The sequence below is a fragment of the Platalea leucorodia genome (genome assembly GCF_965183815.1).
Source record: "Platalea leucorodia genome assembly, chromosome: 3".
NCBI classification, from domain to species: domain Eukaryota; kingdom Metazoa; phylum Chordata; class Aves; order Pelecaniformes; family Threskiornithidae; genus Platalea; species Platalea leucorodia.
In genome coordinates this window covers 71,160,991-71,181,651 of record NC_138825.1, presented here as the reverse complement: position 1 = coordinate 71,181,651, position 20,661 = coordinate 71,160,991, and positions in this window count along the sequence as shown.

Sequence of the window (20,661 nt, the reverse complement as noted above, 5' to 3'; positions counted from 1 at the left end):
AAATATTGTAGAATTCAAACAGCTTGTGAAAATCTGGTCCGGCCGAGATGGGCTTTCCTCCAAGAATCTTTATTCCTTCTGATAATTTAATTTTGCTTTTTGATTTCTTGTTTCCATTTGGGGTGCTAATCTGCCAGTTCAGTTTACCGGTTGTTTTGCCACCTCAAGATTTCTGTCCTTCCTAGGGTCTTATCGGAGATCTTTCCTGTCCAAGCGTCTGAATCTCCCAGTGTTTCAGCCGTGACATAGTCTTTATGGTCACTTGCCTCAACTGCAGCACCTAAGTTCCTTCTTTTTGGGCAGTATTTCTTCTCACTCTGTCAAACATTCTCTTTCCTCCCTCCCGCTTCTGCCGTCCAATTTAATCTGTTCTGCAGCAACAATTCTCCCCATAACTATTCTATTTCTGTAGCCTCTTCCTCACCCTGAACACAGCAAGACAAAGTGTAGTTCAGGACAGGCTTCAGTCTTGAACTTTTCCTTTTTTTCTTTTTTTCCTGGAAATAAACCAGAAAACTAGCAACAGAAAAACCTCTCTTCCCTCCTCCCCCAGAAAACAAACAGCTCCTTTGTATCTAAGATGGTGCTGTGCTGTTGGCACAGAATTTCCTGCTAACTAGTCCTTGGCTGAAGAAAAATTATACTCCAGGCCTGCTTCAGTTGCCTAAACATAGGCATCTCGTGCTGTCTTAGACACCATAGGAACCTGGCCTCCAGCTACTGACTGCCCAGAAGGCCAAGGTTTCTCATAAGTCCTGTGTCATGCCTGCCAGCCCTGTGATGATGTTTTGGATACTGTAGGGCACCTCAAATGGTACTGAGCTCCTATATTTAGGCAACTGGATCATTTCCCCAGCAGCACAATTGTTCTGGGATGAAATGAATCACTCTCTGGAAGACACATCCTCTCCATTGACTAAAGAGGGAACCTAAACTACTTATTTACACGCCTAGCTTTCAGACAGCTAACCATGGGTGAGAACAACTACACCCTGAAACTATGTCTGCCCAGAAAAATGAAGGATGACTGTGGCAGATGCCTGCCATGGCTAGCCTAATCTTGGTCAAGGTAAGAACAGCAGAGGAAGACAACATACTATGAGGCTAGCATGTGAAAGCACCTATGCCACTCACTTAGATCTAGAGAGTTCATACTCTGGTTACTAGCATGTGCTAAAGCTGATACTGCCACATCCTCACAGCTACCATTACCTGTGCTAGCTTAGATGAGGTTAACTAAAGTATGATAGCACATGGTACAACTGCACCTTCATTTTCCTTATCGACCCATTGTACTGGTTTAACTTTCTTCAGCGTAGCACATTTTGTTTGAATGTCACACAGTCATCTTTTTCTCCAGAGAAAATGTGGACATATTTAACGATCCATGATTATCTTCCAACATTTTTTTGCATTTGTTTTTTATTATACTGATTTGCTTTCCCAGTCTATCCATACCACTTTACTTTGGTTCATTCCCCATTAAAACAGTCTAAAACTTCCTGCAATAGCATTCTCAAAGCATAGTCACGCAAAAACTTTTTACTACAAGAGTCACCGTAATTACGCTATCAATATGACAATTGTACACTGCAGTGTTTGGGATGATTATTGAGGAATTCTGTAGCAATTTTAAATAAGAGTGGTTGGTTTGTTTGTCAGATTATTATGTCCTTCTTTTATTGCCACAATCACATCTGCAAACAATAATCCTTCTATTTTGTCCTCTGAGCGTTCAGTTATGGTTCATGAAAAGCTGCCATTTTATTTCTCTTTTCCCACTGCTCCCATCTTATAAACTGCTCCGTTATTTAGATTGACTTTTCTCTGCCTTGTTTTCACACGTGCACCCCTGTAGTATACACAACAGTGATTTCTCTAAAAACGGCTATTTCTCTTGCACAAATGTTAAGTGTTATAACAGGATTTTAGTCAGAACCCTTCAATGTTGTGCTCATATGATCTATTTTCATTTACAAAAAGACTTGCAGCATTAGCAGAGGCACAACCTCTGTATCAAAGCATACAGGGGTAAAGAGGAGGTGCTGGAGAGTGGGTTACACCATCAAAGCTGACAACAGTAAGGGCATATGAGCTGGATCCCGCTCCATCTCAGGCAGAATTGCTCATTTCCACTGAACTGCAAATTCTTCCTTAATGCTGATACCCGAGTGGAAATTATATAATCAGGGTATGTTTACACTGCACACAGAGATGTTACAGCTTGGGTAAAAACCTAAAGGTACTAGTGCAAAGACATAGAAAGCCTATGGCCCAATGCTGCCATTTGTCAGAAGTTATGCTCAAATTATGTCTCAAATAATAAGCTGAAACTAGAAACAGATCAGAAATGTGGAGGCATAGAGAAGGACTAAAATGAAGTTAGGCTGAGACATTTTCTTTTGACTTGCTATTATTATTTGTTTACTAAATTCTGAACAAATTGCAGACTAACATCAATAGGAAAATATTTGTGATTGACTGACAAAAATACGGTTGCGTTGATGGAAACTATGACTTAACCTTATAAACTAACTCATTTCCAGAAGCCAGCATTTTCAGCTGATGCATACCTTCACTCTGTTGAAACCCAGTTTCCTCCCTATAGCACTGAACTCATTCTTCTGGTTGAGGTCTGCTTAGGGAAAACAAGAAGGAAAAAAAAAAAAAAAACAGATAAAAATGTGTCTGTGACTGCTTAGCTGTGCTTCCTGTAGATTTTAACGGGCATCTTCGTTACCTTAACTTATAATGTTCAGTACCTGTAAACTATCCTGAACCAGAATCCACTATTTGGAAATGCTATTAACATTTAAGCCATTGTCGGCAGTGCAATGGATAAGTACTCTTCAGATACTGTTCAGGTTCTGTACTGAAAGCAAAAGACCTGTCAGAGTGTTGTCCTGTCTCTGCTGAGAAGGTGCATGACCAACCTTGCTCAACTAGCCCAGCAACACTTACTGCCACTGTGCTCTCCAGTACAGTGAGACCAGCCAAGCTTTGAGTTTGTTTAATTAGGAAGCTTGGAGAAAGACTTCACTGCAGTGAAGTAAAAGGAGTCACTGAAAACCATGAAGGGTAGAAGTGAAATGTACATGAAACGAAATTTGGTTTGAAGCTTTATTCATAACAATTCTTCCACTGCTCAAAGATGGCTTCAATCAGAAAATAAGAAAAGTAGTTATTCTTCATGGGGTTACTTTAAATATGCACAGTAGCATGCAAGAAAGGATTGGTTTTCTTTGGGAAGCCTTGAGCCCTAAGCACATCAATTACTGTCAGATGACTCCAGAGGTGTCCTTCGGCTGGGGCTGCACGGCTAGAAGGCGCGTCCCCTGGGTGGTGGATAGGGGATCGCTCTCCAGAGGGTGCACCGGATAAAATTGAAGAAGGTGCCGCGAACCAACGCAGCCTAAGGGAAGGCCACCCTGACAGAAAAACCACTGGCCCTCCAAGTCATGGGGGTTGGGCAGGAGGCCAACTACCTCCTCCCGGAAAAAAAAAAAAAAAAAGTTGCAGAAACGACGAGCATCAACTTTGAGATGGAGAAAATCAGTAATGAAGTGAGGAGGAGGAGATGGAAATGGATCGGTCATGTCTTGAGGAAAAAAACAACAGAAGACGGCGCTGTGGCCCTTGGGTGACTCCAGAGCACGCAGCCGCAGACCGATCGAAGTGGAAGAACGATGTTCGCGCCTTGTGTGCCTCCTGGCACTGAGAGAATTCAGATTCAGATTCAGACTCCAGAGGTGGAACCCCCACAACTGGACTTGATGGAGAAGATTTTTAGCTGCCACAGCATACTGAAGCATACTTCCGAAGTATTTGTGTTTAAAGATCACTTGTAGAGTTAACAGAGTCCAATCTGAAATACAGATCTCAGGTAGGTGAACACATACTTTCTGAAAGGAATGAGCTGCCAAGTGTTTGCTATATCTTGACACCAGTCTTACTCTAACAGCTCAGTTCAACTGCAGAAACAATCACTAGCCCAGGTTTAGGCTGATTTTGCAGACTAACAAGTTTGGTACACGCTGTACTAAATTCCTCCAAGTTTTCAGCTTTGACAAGGGTAGGAGGAAAAATAAAGAAGATTTCTTCCCCCTCCCCTATGACTTCCTTCATATTCCTTGGACAGAAGCTAAAGTATTTCCAGGGACTGCCATTTAAACTGGTTTGTCCATTCTCAATAACCCTCTGAGAGGATTATACCTGTTTAATCTTCTGAAATTAGCAGTCTTTTTTTTTTTTTTTTTTTTTTTTCTTCTGGGAGTGTGGGGAGGAGAGAATTGCTTTCCAGAGATGTAACCATATTGTTTATCTGATATCTGCCTGCAACTCCTGTTTTCAAAAGTATTTTGAACCTCTTGAGCAATTTTTAAAGGAGGCATGCAAGACTTCAAATTCCTACAAACTAAATGCAGGGTTAGGGAGAAAGACCCAAATTAGTGTCTCCACTGAGGAAAGGCAGGCAAAATGAGTTCCATTTGGCCACAGTTGCATGGCCAGAGACTGTGCAGCAACCAGACCACATATAAATAGCTCCGTATGCTGTCTTTGACCAGCGAAGTATCCATGGGACAAAAGACAGTTCATAGGAAACTGAACTTCATTAACTTTGCTGCTCACAGAAAAACTTGCTGTAATAAAGCAGAAGACAAAATTTAGAGAATAGGGAAAAAAAAACAATAAGAAAGAGCATTATATAGTCTGGATTCAGAACAATGGTCAAGTTATTAATTTAAAACAGATGTTCTGTTCTCAATACTTCATAAACAGATAAAGAAGGAAAAGGGAAATTTGTACTTGAAACGTAGTGGACCTCTGTCTTAACACATTGGTTTCGATGTGCATTTGAAGATTTGGATGCCAATCCATTGGATCTGCAGCATTGGTCTGGAAAGCTCATAAAAGCACCCTCTTCTTCCTATATTTCAAATGTTATCTGTTTCTGGTATCAACTGAGCTGCAGAATTGCCAAGACTTGAACATAAAAATTAATGTGCCATGGGAGGAGTTCAATTAATCACATTCAGACTCTTTTTAAAGTTTGTTTATTTTCATTGACACATTTTGGATTTTCAAATATCCTAGTTTACAGAATCAAGTTTTTCTTGAAAGGAGGAAACTCAGCTACACACCAATGCAAGCCACGTACCATGGACTTGCTTTGGCAGTAGTATTCCACCAAGTTCAATGGAACTGGGTGATAGACACAGCGTTTTTCCACAGCTATTTCAAACTAAGTATCATGGCCCTCTCTCACTTTCAAGCAGCAGATTTTTGAGCAGATAAATTATTAATTTGGGGAGGACAAGTCAAATCCGATGAGACTGTTGACGCCAGCAACTGATTTTCTTCTGAGTCCAATGGGCTGGGAATCAAGCATACATTCCCTCCCTCTCAGGCAGAGGGACTGCAGGAAACTGCCTCAGCAACTTTAAAATTTTGTTCTGAGTGGGAAACAAGGAATGCAAGGAGGCCTCCAAAGCAGAGGCTGCGCTGTCTCCCCTCTCAGAGGACTTCACTCCAGACTCTTGCCAAAACAGATCTAGTTGGAAATGTGTTTTGCCAGATCATTTTGTTACTTTCTTAAAGAAAATGAAATAAAAAAATAAGCATAGTCCTATGATACCAGGCACATAGATGGGGTGAATCACCCCTTACATAGTTCTTTGTTTTGTGTGAATTCCTCTAGTCATTTCATCCGCAAATATATTTTTATCTGTTAATATATTTTTGTTAGGCACCTTGGGGCAGATTTTCAGCTTCTCTATGAGAATCTATTAGACTATACATTTCATGTAGTTCATCTCTGAAGAAAAGTAGATGATGACTTTGGGCTTTGATTATTCAGCTTGGGAATACAGCTGACCCACAAAGCTGTGCTCCACATTTAGTCCCTGAACTATGGGATCTATGGGGTTATTCACAAGTTTGAAATTAAGCATGTGCTTCCACACATTGTTGGATCAGAAACTAGAGTTATGGCTGATCTGCGCCAAGATTCATATTTGTTCTCTTAAAGAAAGAGGAACAAACTACAAACCTTACATCTGGAGGCTAATTTGAGCTTCCTTCACATTTAGGAAAGAAGGATGGGATTTGACTGAATCCTTTCTCTTATTCACTATTAGAGGAATCTATCGTTTATTTAAGGACACATAATGTTTTCCCAGCTTATGTTACTGCAATTAGTAGAATTTAAGTCCACTGTGTTTATGACAATTTTATGCATAATAAATTATTGTCAGTAAAAGAAGCAGATAGACATACTCAGAATTTAGATTAACAGTTGGAACTTAAAAAAGAAAAATGTCTTTTGTATCATAAATGTAAAGGTAAGCACTTGTAAAGCAGAGCTTTCATTTTCTCCAATTTAATCCAGAAGTACTTAAATAGAGTAGCCTCTTAATTCTGTTTTTGATCAGCTTTTACAAAGAACATTTCAGGGAAACAAAGAATGTCGACTAAAATGGTGAGAAACAAATATTGGTGAGCATTATCACTAAACACAGTGTTATGAAAATATTACTGAAAGTAATTTAGTACCTTTTTCCTCTTCCCTTCCCCTTCCTTTCCTTCCTTTCTCTTCTTCCTTTTCAATAATATTATATGTACGTTATGTGTTTCCTAGTCAGTAGACTATTGATTAAAAGAATATGAAGTACTTGTGATCTGAATTATTGCACTGAGAGAGTGATTTAAGGAATTTTTTTAATGCGTTCCATGTTATTTCATAATTAAAAGGAATATGCAAGGAAAAGAGGAAGTCTCAGGCAAGCCACAATAAAGACTCCTGTTTCTAGCTCTGTAACTGGAGCATTCAGTTAGTTTAGGATGATAATCGTGGTATGGCTGGAAATTGGTTTATGTGTTTTTAAAGCATTTTGGTAGCTGCTCCCCACCTCTGGAAAGCAAGAACAGGTACATAAATCCTGTAAGTTCATCTGTCCTGGCCTGAGGAAGAATTAGTCCCTTCTATCTTTTTTGGGGCTACTAACGGATGTTAGAGTTAAATGTAAACTAACTGGTGTAAATAAAATTAAGATTGAGTCACTTGTTTGGGACAAGGGAAAAGGGAATGAAGCTCTGCAAGTTAAACAACTGATTCCGGGGAGCTGCATGTAAAGGATGAAGCAAAATCATCATAGAACAAAGAATGTAACACAGCAGCATCAGCAGTGATGGTGGAATAGAAAGGTTAGTGTCTTATGATTGCTTAACGTTAAATGCCAAATGCATTGCGCACAGAAAACCTTCTGCATTCACCGGCACAGATCTAGGAGCAGGAAAAGAAAAAACAAAACAAATTACAAAGAATTTGCGTCAAGGGTGACAACCACATTGCTACTAACTATGACTCACATCTGCTCTTCTGTAAGATATTTAGAAAGCAATTTTACATGTGTTAAACACAACAATACTTGTCCGGTAGCTAATATGTGCTTGTACACTTTTTTCAGTGGGTCCACTGTCTAACAGCACTCAGTGCTGTTACGAACTGCACCTTTACAACAAAGACTGTCGGGATTGTTCTATAATATAGACCAGAGCCAGTCCTGTGTTGAGCAGGAAATGGTAATAAAAAAAAAAATGATCAAGAGGTTGGCTATTTATTAGGGAATACATTTGAATGTAGATGTGCTATTGCGAGTGTACCCTTCATCAACTTATTTTGTTTTATTTCTCACTCTCTAGGTCCTGTCTGGACTTGATCATGCACAACAGAAGTATTGGTCTCACACATACAAATGAGAACTTAGGGGACCTGACTCTGCCAGAATGACCAGTCTCTGGAGAGAGCTGGGAGCATCATTGTGATTTCTCACATGGTTGTACTCAGAATGTCCATATTTTAACTTCTGGAGTAAACATCATCTGCTCACTGAGGAGCAAATATGACTGTAACTGCCCTCAAAAATGTTCTGTTTTCACAAGGTTCAGCTGTGAAAGGACTGGGATTGATGACCTGCAAAGTCTTGTCCAATACTTTCTGCCATATTTTTCTTCTGCTACTTGCTGCAGGCCTTGTTTTGGGGCTCAAGGTTTAGTGGGTCCGATTATCGCAAGTTACAATGTAGCAACAGAAAATGCCTGGGTGCACAGTCTTACCCCTCAAAAATAAAACCTTAGGCTGTGATTTCACAAGCAACTGAATCAGTCTAATTGATCACTACAGCCATAGGAACTTGTCTTATTATCTCCCAATCTATTTCTCCATCTCCTCACCTTTGCCCTTCTTCCACCCCGTCCCCTGCCTCACAGCCCTCATAAAACACATCCCTGACAAAACTCAACATTACTGAGCTGACAGAAAACCATCCACTTCTTTTTCTAAGGATATTTTTTTTTTGCAATGTTAGTGAGCTAAATTTGCTCGTGGTGGGATGTCATGGGAGCAATACCCTCTGACTAGGTTCTGTTACATATTCCACATGAGGAGAGTTTAATGTTTAATACCAAATTTACTTATTTGCATATACTTGACATTACATGGGATTTTGATTTAGCACAGTGATACAACCATGTACTGAGATCACAATACAAGCACAGTATAGCAATTGCAACATAGAGTTAAATTACAATATAGAAGTGATTCCCATTACCGGTGCCTGCAGGCTTACTGTCATGACACAGGGCAACCCCTGTTTCCAGGAAAGAATATGTGGAACATCTGTCTTCTCTGAGCCTTCCATTATGGGGGTTTGGTGGTCAGTCACAGTGCTGCAGCTGATGCACAATAAGCACAGGGAGCCCAGAGCAGGGAGCAAGACAAGAAGCAGAAGCGATTGGGAGGTATGAGATGCCGAGTGAATTTATCTGGCCTCATGAAATTGCAGCCCTGGTTTAACTCATCATCCTTGTGGACTAAATGACTCCTACCCAGTACTGAGAGGTACACGGAATTGTAATCACACACAAATTCTACATTCTCTGTTCTACTGCATCTCTACTGTGGTCTAGCGTCTGTATTTTCCCTACTATATCATCCATCACCAATTTCTGGAAACATGATCCTGAAAATCAACTTCTCTTGGACAAGGAGCATGGAAAGGAATTCTAATTGCCTATTACTGATCTCTGCTGTTAAAATCAATCAGAGGTAGACCTAGGTCTAACTTTCTGGATACATCCTCATGGAAGATTTCAGAACCACATAGAGACTCCCATGCTAGTGGTAAGTAGACTAGCCGGCTTCCAAAACTAACCTACTTTAAGCAGGAGGGATCTTTGAAAGACCTAATTTACTCTGCTTTTCAGGTCGATTCTCTGTGGAGACCTGTATCCACAATTTCAGCAGCACTGCCAACTGTGGCCAGTCCAAGGAGTGACATCTTGAGCTGAACAGCAGTACAAAGCACAAACACATCATCAGGCTGGCTCTGACAGAATTTTTCCATGTTTTCTAACTTCAAAGCAAGACCACTAATATCAGTCTGCAGCGGCAGTTCTAGAGAAACTATGTGGGGTTTTGTTAGTTATGGAAAAGATATTTTAAAACAAGAAGCTGTTGGCTCAGCTCGCCCTCACAAGGACAATCAGAATGGCAGCTTAGAGTCCAAATTCACTGTTTTATAAACCAGAAAAAAATGTTTACAGTTGGCTGCAGCCAGAGCTTCATTTACCTCTGGCTTCTGGCAAGCATTTTCTACTCAACGCATTTCCATCCCTTGCCTTTCTTTCCTCAAAAAGGAGAAAAGTAAAACTTGGCAAACCCTCAGTTAGCATGCTGGTACCCCCTTTCTCCTCCACCTACTACAGTTACCTGGAAGGGCTAACTGTCAGTGCTTGTAAAGAAGTAATGTGCTAACTTTTTGGTTTGCAATATTTTCACATATTCCCCACTATGGACTATTTTCTGTAAGAAAAGTCCTATATGTCTTAATAGCTTGAGCTCAGAGCATTTAGAAAGGAGCTGTTTATTACCCTCATTAAGCGAAAGGGGAAATGAAGCAGTTTGGACTTTGTCACCCAGTCAATCAGTAGCAGAGAAATGCTTTGGACTCCTCTCTTTGCTCAGAGACCGGTGCCTTCACCAGTTTAAACACTGCTTGACACTGCTTGGTGACTTTTGCCATGCTATAAAAACATGCAGGAAGTCACAAATGGAATAACAGTGATTTGCCATGGAAACTTCAGTGAATATTTCACTGAAATGAAAACAAGTTACTGCATAGAGTCCAGACCCATAGAGCGTGATAAAATTCCATAAACAGACATGTCTGGTGCCATAGGTTATCCGAGACATCTACAGGGTGATGGCAGACAAGACACAGGACATATGGGAGACCTGTGCCCTTCTGGACTAGCATCCGAATGTCATGCAGGGTATCGTGGGGCATCTAAAAAGGCAAATCACACCCATGTTTAACTAACTACATTGAGATCATGACATCTGCCTTTATATTTCAAGGATGCTATGAAAGGAAGGGGACATAAAAAAATCTCATGTCAGTGCTTAAATACAGTCCGCAGCTTATGTCTACAATATGTACTTTGTATAGCCAACATTTTCCAAGAATTACCTCTGAAAAAAGACAATAATTGTCATAACTAAGATAGCTCTAGGCAAACTCTGACTTTACAATGAGACCCACTGCAACTGTACTGCCTCAGGGTTTTATTTTGGGTTTTTTGCTGTTGTTGTTGTTTTAATTATTAAGTATTTTTTGTACAATACTGGGAGAAAAATCAAGTTAGGAAATGCCAGTGTGTGGGTTGCCCATGCAATCTTAAATCTTATTCCTCATTTTACAATGAAGGCTTTAATTACATGATCATGGAACATTTATGTCACAAATCCCTTGCCTCATTGAAGAAAGATTAGATATAACAAACAAGCAAGGCAAAGTTCTTACCATATTTTTAAGACACTAGCTTATATGCTTTTTTAAAATATTGGACTAGAACCTGGACTTGCTCTGTCACACCTGTCTTCAGTCACACTGGGCATGATTCACTCAAAAAGGGGTACCAGAGTAGAAATGGATTAAGATGGTTTGCAAACCTGAATTCTTATATCTCCTGCCTCTAGCTCTTCAGTTTGAATCTGATAATTGTTTTCTTCTTTAGTTCTTTTATTAGCAAAAAAAAAAAAAGCAAGGGTAGTAAAGTCTCTGCCAAAATTATGCAAAAATGGAGTGTCACTGAATAATTGAGTTAATCTAATAGTTTAAAAACACATTTTTTTTAAGTGTCTGCTTAGTGAGGTTTGGAAATTGATCTGCTTTAATGACAAATTAAAGCCTAAAAGCCCTTTTACGTGAAGCTAGTGTTATTATGAAATCTCTTCACACACAGCAATGTAATCTTAATTACAACAGTTTTTCTCACAAGTAATATAACTGGATTTCTGTTGAATATGGTTCTTTTAGGTCATTAAGCTATATACTAGCATTAAGCATGTACATGCATTGTCTCATTATCCTCTTGTGTATCTTTGCCATCCTGTCTTTATCCAATAATTATTTTTGTTTTGTATATAGACTATAAAGTTTGGTAAGGCAGACTTATGTCTTATGTCCGCACAGAAATCAGCCTACAGGATTAAGGACTTGGTTTGTGAGACACTATCACAAAGAACAGAAAAACCTCCTTCATCGTAGTCCATACAGAAATTAATTTGTAACAGACCCTTCTCCAAAATATTTGAGCAGGGAGCATCATTAGTTGACTTTAATCCAAGTCTGAGCCTGACTCTTCTGCCCATTTAAGCCTTCAAGAGGAATGGTTCAGCAAATATCTATTGTTTTCCAAAGGAACACGTCACCTGGTTGTCTAAAAGACAAATTATGCTATGCATCTAAAAGAATTGCATAACTATAAAAGACAACGGTTACTTAAGGACTAATTAGTATATAAGTACCAATCACAGCTGCAAGAACTGGAAAATTAATTCCTATAAAGGGTTTGTATTCATCCATTCTAGATAAAAGCAGGTGTAGTGATCGTATTGGGCCTGATGACATTTGGCTTGTACAAAGCATAAGAAGCCCTTTGTTGTGATACTGATAGTTCTGGCATGGGAAGAGGTGCTTATTTACTGAGACCAAAGTCTTCTGAAACTGTGAGAGATTCGCTTCTCCAATTAGATGTGCTTAATTTACTCTCAATGTGCTCTCTGTCTGTAAAAAATGGCCCATCCATCCAGAAAAACTGTTTCTGTTGTGTAGAGTAAAACTCAACTGAATTTATAATAGGAGATGTTCTGCATCAGTTGTCCAGTTAAAAATGAACCAAAGAACTGCATTGTTTGCCAAGGCCTGAGTTCAAGGAGCTTGTGTCCCCCCATACAATTGTTGATGTTGTTTTTAGCAACTAAGTGGAGGGGGAAGCTGTATCCTTTGTTCTTCTTCAGGGCGTAAGCTCTGCAGATGTATGTCTAGTGATGATATTTGCAGGTGTATGGACAAAAGTGGGGGACAATTCCATGGTCCCTCCTGCCCTCAGAAGAAGTAAAATGTAGCTTCTGGACTATTTTATCTATGTGAAATAGCTATATGTATTATCAGCACCAGCTGTGCTGCAAAGGGACTCAGTCATTGGCACCTCTAAGAGATAAGAGCAAAGCAGTTTCTAGTTACTGGTTGTAAGGTACTAGAGCTCTCATCTATGCTCAGATGTAGGACTGTTTATTTCAGGTATGTAAAAACAAATGCTCAAGACTTCTCTTTCCTTATTCCTCTTCCACCAGTCTAATGCCACTACATAGGCTAAGGTTTCTCTGAACTCCTGCTTAGAATTTATCCAGGGGAAATATATCAGGAAAGCAATGCATGAATAAGCCATCATGTAATATCATCAGAGAGCTGTAATTCTTGGGAAAACAGTGAATCTCCTTAGAGGTTCTGTACGCATAAAATTATCTTTTCCCACTTGTAAACCTAAGTTTTTGACCGGTGAGGCTGAGAAGAACCACATCTACCTTCTCTGTGACACGTCTTGGTCTGGGTTTGCAGTTACATTAGGCCAACATACCTTTCTCAGCAGGAACCTGTCTCTACTTCTGGTATGTTCTCAAACTCTATTCAGAAGTGATGATCCGGACCATTTCCTCTGGCTGGTACTTGGTATTTGTCTTTCAACCCCCTTCCTGTCTAGGTAACATTACAGTGATCTATCTTCCTTAAGCATTTTTAGGGGTAACTCCACCGCCTTGGGTGGGGAATGCTGGTACCTGTGTGCATCTCCTAAAGAGGCTGAGGAGGAAGGAGACAGCAACTGATCTGTATATTTCTCCTGTTGGCCCATTCCAGTGCTGAAGTGTGGAGCAATCATGACGTTTTCACCTCAGTGCCTGTCCCCATGAAAGCATGCTGGTAGCTAGAGACTGGTTTTGAACAGAGCTCATGTGCAGAGATATATTTTATTGCTTGTCCTTTGCACGGTGCACATGATCCATATGACTCAGCACCTACACCATACTGATTTGGGACACTAATTGTTTTGATTCAGATGCTCTCCTTAATATTGGTGAAAGCCACAAGAAGACCCTTATGGCATAAATCCATAGAGGGAATTGGTGCTATGAGCTAAACCAGAGATGAGATGAACAATTAATGAGTAGTTGCGAGATGAAAATGCCCACTCACAGAAGCTGGCCTGCTGTTCCCCATTAATTTCGCAAAGAAACAGGTCTCTTGTTTCTTCTTGACTCCCTTTTGCATGTTGTTCTCCTACTCAATTATACAAGTTAAAGCATCTTCTAAGAATGTCACCCTTGATTATTAAACTTCATGGACATTTAAATCGAAAAACCTTGGTCTTGCCAAAAATTTTATTATACAGTTTATTGCACAGTCATTAAAAATGATCTATGTACAAAAAAGTGCCAGACTTCAAGATAATTAGATATTTTAAGTGTTTCTTCTGTTACTTGCATTGGTCAAGGAATAATTAATATGGGCCCCAATTCCCTCCTCTGCGTCAAAAAGATATAATGAGGTTGTTTCTATGCATTTGATTTACTTATTCATTTTTTACAGTGTCTCTGATTATAAAAGAAAAAAAAATCCTGTCACATTGTGAAACAATAAGATAGGGTCTTTAATCTGCACCTGATATCAAACCATTTTTCAGAGTCATTGTTTGACATTTTCTCTCTCCCTTATGAGCATTATTTCCTGAAAACTTATTCTCTCATAAAAAAAAAAAAAAATAAGAGTGCATTTTAAATACCAAATATACTTTTCAGCATGCATCTTAGTGATCTGCAATACATCCAACAAGTTCAGAAAAGTCCAGGAGTCTCCTCACTGAACTAGCTGTGTTAAGCACACTAGGGAAAACATACGTATTTCTGCTTATCATGTAAGCTTTGCTGGAAAAACATTATAAGTTTAATGTTAAAAGTTGATATGGAGTCAGATCAGTTCATACAAAGAGATGATCTCTGAGCCCTTTGTTATGGTTACGATCCTGATCATGTTCTCACAGGCACAAAAGTAATTTTTTCCTGTATGTCCTTACCTGGAGCTGATTATCAGATCAGAATTGGAACCTAATTACGGAGTATGTGATGCAATGTATCACAATAGCTACGAATTAACATCAAAACTGAGGCTGAATGCACCTAGAAGAACAATGTACCTGGGCCTGCCATCGGAGTGGATGTCCAGGCTCTTCATAACTCAAAGACACATTCAAATGAGGGCAGCATCTCAGTCAGCAGTTCTTGGTCTACGTGTTCTTGTTTCTTTTTTTTCTCTTGTTTCTTTTTCTGTGCTTGTTTCTTATTCTTTTGCAAGAACCAGTCCACCAATCTGTGGGAATAGTAGAGATGAAATCTTGCTAATCTGATGTTGACTTTGAAGTTTATGTGAGAATCCAGGATTATACCAGCCCCCCAAAGTTATATTTCTGAAGAAAGAAGGAAATTATATAGATTTCATTTTTGTCTCTAGCTCCATTAAAATGGAAAAGTCTACAAACTGTTCTTTTGCAGCAAATCTGTTTTGGCTGTGAAAATATGAGAGCGAAAACATTCTTGCCCTGAGGAGAACACATGACAATATGGGGACTTCCATCCAAAATTTCCCCATTTATACACTGTGGAACTGTAATCCTTATGTGTAAGTGCTGATATTCAGAAATACTGCTCCTTCATGTACTCAAAAGTAAAACTGCACTCCCACAGCTTGCTTCTCTATTTCTTTCTCTTCCCACCCTTCTCACAGCATGAAAGCAGCTCTGGAGAGTGCCTCACTGTCGAAGTTCTAAGAGCAACCTCAAAGAAGTGAAACAACAGGCCAAAACATATTGTCACATCTGCCATAGCATTTTTTTTCTTTTTTTTTTTTTTTTAACAATAACTTATGGCATATTTCTGTCTCCCCTCAGACGTTCTTTTACTCTGTATAACATATTGCTCAGTCAAGTCATAACTGTTTGTGTTGAAGGATGACAGAACACCCATCTTCTCCACTCAAATAATGAAAAGCAACATGTTGTAAAAATGATGAAAAGCAACATGTTGCTTTTCTAACAAACTTCTCTTTAAGTGCTTGAACTCACCTTCAGTTAACCAATAAGCAAAAGAGAGAGGAGGGAAGGCTGTTGGTTTATCACTTAACTTGGAACAAAGGGAAAAATTATTGTCTTGCGAACAATAATTCTCTACTTTTCTGTGCTGAAGAGACACTGCTCTGTGAAGAATCATCCCTGTCTAAATAAAATGACCTTTATTGATTTAATTTAAAACTCTTTATTGTCTCAGCTAAAGTAAATCGAATGGAACTGCTACAGCTCAGAGGAGTTTATCACATCATCAGAGCATTAATTTCCTAGATGACTGCGTCTTGGAATTACATTAAAAAGTAAGTTTCAGAAGTTTTAAAAATAGGAATGAACTTCAGTAGAAACATTGAGAAAAGGCTTTATTCCAACAAAGAATTTCTAAAAGTGTGCATCATTGTCTCCCAAGCTGAAAACATCTCTAAAAGATGCAACTGTGGTACATATCTAGCCACTGACATCTGGGTAAGCCATTAAATGGGAATACTTTTTCTTTAGTAGCAGATCTTGAGCTTTTACAAATCAGATGCAGATAAAATTCCCAAGAAACTGCCTTCCAACATCTGTACTCTCCTGTGGCTTATGCCTCATATAATATTCTGGAAGACATGAACAGAGAGACACAGAATTCCTTCATATATTTCAGGGCATGTCTGTCATTTTGTTTCATTTTCTCAACAATGAATATAATATAAATTATTTTTATATTAATATTTTTATATTTATTATAGGTCTTAGTAGTGCAGGTCAGTAGTTTTCACTGTTGTTCTCTAATCTTAAGCTTGGTTGTTCACAGGGATAAATAAACTTTAAACCATGTGTCCATATAATATGTGCTTCATCTAATTGTGTCAGCTAAGAACAGCTCATTTACATGAATAAACTGCAGTCAGTCTCAACTATTTCTTTTAGATAGATTTCATCAGACATTTGACTTTGGTTAAATACCGAATATTTGGCTTCATACTCTGATTTCAGGGTAGAATTTTAATGGACACTGAAATATAGTAAATTGGACTAGATTACATAATAATCTTTTCTTACCTTAAGTTTTAAGAGTAACTACTTTCAGGAAAAAGGCTCAGATAAAATTTCTTCCTCTATCTCACCAAATTTGTCCTTTGTTTCAACCACCTGCTCTTTTTATACCTTCTTACTATTTTCTCATGAAAAGAAAAAATATTAGTGCTGGTTCCCCTCATGAATTGTGAACACTGGCATGAAGAAAGACATGTGCCACCACAAATTTGATGCTTTCTCTTCAGAAGTTGTCTCATTTACCTCTTCAGGAATGTATTTAATATATCTAAAAGCAAATTGAAACAATGATTTCAGAGAACAGACTCTACTTCTGACATACCTACCATCTAAAAGGCAATCTTGACTACACTTGTCTTTAGAAGGATTTAACCAAGGTTTATTTCTTATGCATCGAGACAAACAGAATACCAAGGTTAGCAGAAGCAGCACCATGCAGCAAATCACAATACTGTTAGAATGATGTCCTGTGGTCTGCCTGCAGTTTGGAGTTAAGTTAGTTATATTTTTCTGCCTTTGCAGGAGATGCACTGTACTTGCTGGATCAGTGAGTACGTTTAACTAATCTTCAGCGTATCAGATAAGGTATTTCTTCCATGGACAAATTGCATAACAGGCTTCATATCTGACTCTCTTTGCATACATGACATACACGACTCTCTTTGCATACATGAACAGGAGGTCTGATGCTTCTTAGTTGCCCCGTATTCCCTGCACAGTACGCAGACGTACATATTTTTGATAGAGAAATCTCAACCTTGGTATATGGTGCTAATTAGTCACGTCCCAACTGTACCTACCAAAGCCTCTGAATAGTCACTAAATATATGTGCGATTTCCCCAAAAAGGAGCTTGTTAATAAATCAGATGATTCTTTCAGGTTAGAAAGTCTCTCATACGCTCCATTTAGTAGCCACCTGGGCCTTGATCCAAAGCCTATGAAGTCAACAGGAGGTTTTGCATTAAGTGCAGTGGCTTTGAATCAGGGCCACGATAAAATGCCAGTGGGAAACTTTGACCTAGTGGTTTATGGGCCTATGAACTGAACAAGAACCTTGCTAGATTAAAGAGATTAAGAAATCTCTTCTCCTGAAAGGCTATGTAGATTGACCATTAGTTGAAAAGAAATATTCATGCATTTTCAAAAGGGGTTTAGTGAGTTTTGAACAAAGAGCAGAAGGATTCAAGTTGCTAAATTACTCTTTCTCTGAAGTGTTCTCCTGTGAACATGTAGAGGTATGGCATCATCAAATGTTTTCTTTTATGAGTCTGTCTTACTGCTCACATTTCACTGGTCGTTTAACGATAGTAGTATTGTTTCAGCTCTAAGACAACTAGAAACTTCTAAGGATGGTCTGTTAATGCTTCATAGCTTTACTTTGCCTTTTTGTGGTCCAGTAAATGTTATCAACTTTTTGTGTGCTAAATTCATTTACTGGCCAGTTTGAAAATTCACCCTCATAAACATTTCACCTTTATTTCTTTTCATATCAGCACCACATGGGATGAATAATAATGTTAGCATGACCAAGCCTGACTTCAAGGACCAGCAACTGTGCAATACTAATCTGGAAAACGGTGTTCTTCACAGGGAGAATTGGCTTCACAGCAGTAAAGGCGCTTGAGATTTGCCAGAAATTTGGAACAGCTTTCTGTCCCGCAATAACTTTTTTGTATGTACCATTCTTCAAGAAAAAAAAAAAAGCTCAAAGGATATTGGGTTTCTCTTTCATTTGTCTCATAGGTAGTTCTTTCCTAAGACCTTTACTTGATAAAGAAGTTTGCTATTAGCCTAACTTCATATAGAGCATAAATAGTACAAATAATTTGGAAACAATGAAGCAAAGTTCATCATGCAAAAAACTCTAATAACAGAAACTGTGTTCTGGGATATGATATAGGGGAGTCCCAAACAGATATTCTAGTTTTCTCTGCAGTGCCCCATCTTGTGACATGTGCCAGCTCATTTAGAAAGCTCAGTGCTTCGTACATTCATTTCTTGATTTCTTTTTCTTATCCCATTAAGTCTTGCCCCAGTTGTCATCTTTACGTTTTCTGGAGTTTGGGTGTTGCTGTGACCCAGCAAAGAAATGATGATTCTCTAAAGTGGAAGTGGAGCTTTAAAAGGCAGAGCTTTTCCAATATGAGGTGATGATAACAATAATAAACCAATTGCCTACCTCTCAAGGACAACAGAGGTAGGAAGAGTCAAAACTCAAATGGTGTAGTGGAAAAATTTTAAAAGAAATTTTCCATTTCATATAGCATACATTTCTACTCCAGAAATATGAACCACCTGTAGAAGACCCCTGAGGGAACAGCAGTAGTGTAGATTGCTTATTAATGTTCTGGACCCCCTCCTGTTTGCAATACATCTCAGGCAATCTTTTTTCCTATATACATTTCATGATCTCTTACAGTAATTATTTGGAATTCATTTATAATAAATGCCTTATGTCTCCTTGCAGTGTGGCACGCACACTGAATGTTCACTGCTTTTGTGTGCCGCAGAACGACTAATACAATAAAATTCCAGACAGAGAAAGATAAACTTTTTTGTTGAGAAGTGTTTACTTAAAAAAGGCAAGGAAATAAGAAAAGCATTATTTGGGCTGGACTCTGTGGCCAAACATATTTCTGTCAGGGATGCTTTCATTTCCCATTTTGCTTACAACAAGAAACAAATAAAAAAAGTGTTATTGGGACAATTTAAATTATCTTTGGATGAGCAGTGATTTATTTAGGATCACCAGTTTAATAAACCATTACCTTTTGCCTGAATTTTATGATGTCAACACCTAGAGAAACTTTGAGAAAAAGGTTCCTTACAAGCAAGTACTGTATCTATGGATTACATATGCTAAAATGCATTAGAAGCCATTAGCTCCCCATGAGAAGAGATGCAACAATGACATGTCTCCTCTTCCCATACTCCAAGCAGAATACAAAATACCAGCATATTTATAGTATATTTCATGGCAAAACTGTGACATGATACTGTTTTTTGACTATTTTGATTTTTCTGAAACGCTTTTGGCTATTACCTAGTCTGAATTTGGACTGTTACCAGTATCAGTCAAACTCTGACCTCCATGTCTCTGGAAAGAAGCGAGTGCAGTCTTACATACTATTGTTCCATGCATTGTTTCTATTCAATGCTTTTCTCTGCCTAAAATGCCTGTTTAAGTTTTGTCCTTCTTTTCATGAGGAGAGTAGTAGTAGACAGGATAGACGTGTGGTTTACTTTTATGGTCCTAGCATAATGCTGTTCTTTTTACATTTTCACAGTCATTTCAATGCTTTGAAAATGCTGTTATGTTACAGAAATAAGAAATTTCCAATTCCTAATCCATATAGCTTTTGCTGAAAAAAATAACACAATATGAATTTGGTTGACATTTCTGCTGCTTGGTAAAAGTGGAATGATACAATAGTAAAGCCTGTCTAGGCAAGACACAGAACACTCCTGGAGACTGGGCTGAAGCAAATCTCTCAGGGGCTGAACACCTCACAAGTGACATGCCCTTTCATCCCACTTATATGGCATATATAGCTATATGGTTCTTTCACCTTGACTTAAATAATCAATGAACAGATATACACCCTAACCTGAAAAATTAAACTGCACTTAAGAATACAAATCTAATTCCAGCACCGTGCATACTCACTGAGGACACATGGAGAGAACAAGCAACATACGCCACCAACATTTCATGCACAAATAAAGATAGTCATCTAGTTGGATGCTAATTGAAGAGCCCACATGAAATAAAGTAGGGAACAGAACAGATCAAGCAGAAGAATGGGATCTATTACAGCATCTCATCCAGACCTCTGCCTTAAAATAATGTATACTTTTATCAAAGGAACTGCATGGTCACATATTTAAGGCATTAGGCATCCCATGCATGATGGTGGGCTTTGCCAGGTGCCAGAGCTTCTCATTCATCCCAGAGAGTTAGAGACAATGATCTGAGCCTTCTCCTCTTCTCAGCTTGATGCCCAGGGTATATCTAGTCCTTCTTCTACTACTAAGTTATCATAGTTCTGGTCAAAGTTTCCCCACAAATGTGTCATCAGACTGTGGTTTGTTTTGGAAAATGAATT